The sequence below is a fragment of the Parasteatoda tepidariorum genome, chromosome 9, assembly GCF_043381705.1.
Source record: "Parasteatoda tepidariorum isolate YZ-2023 chromosome 9, CAS_Ptep_4.0, whole genome shotgun sequence".
In the NCBI taxonomy this organism is placed as follows: Eukaryota; Metazoa; Arthropoda; class Arachnida; order Araneae; family Theridiidae; genus Parasteatoda; species Parasteatoda tepidariorum.
In genome coordinates, this window is record NC_092212.1 from 49,479,681 (window position 1) to 49,481,966 (window position 2,286).

The following is a 2,286-nucleotide window of genomic DNA, read 5'->3' on the forward strand; positions in this document are numbered from 1 at the left end:
TGATTATATTTTTCCTGCTTTTGTTCTTTTATTTCGATTGTTAAATTCATTAAAATTATAACAGTTTTTTCCCTTTTAATTATTTTGTTGAGCTTGAATATTTTCCTATACTTAGTAGGGGTTACATTTTCAATGTAATGCCCTGAAACAAACAGACTTTGAAATTTCAAAGAGATGAATTTAATTGAAGAAAAGATAAGTAAACTCTTTTTTCTCTTCATTAATTTACCACTTTTAAAATATTGCTAAAATATGAAAATTTCTGGATCAATTACTGTAGCAGAAATTTTGTTACCACTCAAGTACTTAAATTTATGAAAACATTGAAATCTGCAATCTGTAGGTTGTTAGTTTTGTTATAAAATAATAATTTGTGTTTAGAGCAAAGCATATATTGTTCTAAAAGGTGTTTTATTTCCTCCTTTTCTTTTAAAACATAAATAGTAAATTTTTTAAAAGAAAAAACTATTTTAGTAAACGATTCTATAAATATTAGCTTTCAGAATAATTCTATATATTTCTTTATTATTATGTAAACCTTTTTACTTGTATAAATAATATACTAAACAATTTTTTTTCTTTTAAATACAGAAAAACACATTCTATAATATATTATTTCTAATAGAAAGTATGATCTGAGAACTTCATCTATAATTTAACAGTAAGATGAATTTGCCTTATGAAGTCGGATCCTTTCATTTACCTATCAATCCGAGGACATTAAAAATGATTACGTCAATCAGCGATATTGCTAAAATGACGTAGTCGGGCTTTCTCTTTTTACTGTACCACATTTGATTTCATAAAGAAGATGATTTTATTAATTGACAGGGGTTCACTTAGAAACAATACATTCCGAACAATACCAAGTAAACAATACCAAGTTTAACATTCTGAACAATAAGAATAAAGTAACAACAAACAAAATTAACAAAACGAATGTACAAATATACCCTCAATCTTTATTCCTATTTTGAATCATTAATGGATTATTATGTTATTACGTGTTTTTTTTAAATTATTCAACAATATTCTGATTCTGTTTTTTTTTTTTTTAAATAAAATAACTAGCGGAAATGATATTTTTTTGTTATATGGCTTTTAACTCATTGAATACGTAAAGTATTGAATCCATTCTTAAATATAACATTAATACACTTGAATTTCCTTCATCTCTTCTGCGGGCTTTTCATTTTTCTTGACTGAGAATTATATGATGACCGATATCACATAGAATTATACACATAATATAACTTTCCTCAATTCATGAGCAGATTTAATTTTGTTTCTTTAACATTTCCCTTTTCTATATCATTCTTTTTTTTAAACTTTGACCCCTTCAATTTTCTCAACAGAAGTAATTCATACCCGTGGCTGTAGTTGTAAGCTACAGGTGGGAATTACACTTTCCAAGCCCAAAAAGATCTGTAGTTTTGTGCGTAGGTGAAACGTATTATCTGTATGGATACAAGCTACAAATAATTTTAAACTTGAAAAGAAAAAAAATTGTTAAATATTTTCTTTCAAATTAAATTAATGCTAAATATTGTCTTGGAGAGAAAAAGCATATTTTCCTTTTTCGTGCATTTCATCAAAGGCTCGCCATAAGCTTGATTTTAAAAAAACGACTATAGTTAGTTTATTAAAGATTAGTTTTAATATGTTTTTATATTGAAATGATTCTGTTCTTGCAGATTTTATTTTAAAAAGGGTCTGACTTTACAGTGATTTTATTAGTGGCGGTGAATGTATAACTATTCTTAGACCAGTGTGGGAATTTGTAATATTTATGAGTGGTCTCATTCTTTTAATTATTCTTGGTGAAATAATAAAAGTGAAAAATAATGGTGGTCTCTTTGGACCTGAGACTGGCAAAGATAGAAAAGAAGACAGAAATTTAAATATGACACGTGAGAGCTATTTTCAGATTTATTTTGTTTCACGGCAACGAATGAGTAGACAGAGTTCAAGCAGACAAAACTAATAGTTTATAGAAGGTATAAAGATTCTACAAAAATGGTTTATCTTTTGATTAACATTATTTGAAAGTGAGAGCCACTTTTTGCTTAAAAGTCAAAATATCACGTTCTTAAAAATTTCTCTTTTACTTCCTTTAAAGTGTCAGTAGTCATTCTAAAAGTTATTATTGAAGTTATACTTCTTATGCGACTTCCAACAAGGTTGCGTTAAACGTTTAACGCTACATTTTTATTGGCCGGGAAATCACGTGGTAGGATCCAGTTTTCCCTCATTCATTTCCATATTGTTTTGGTTCTCACTAGCATA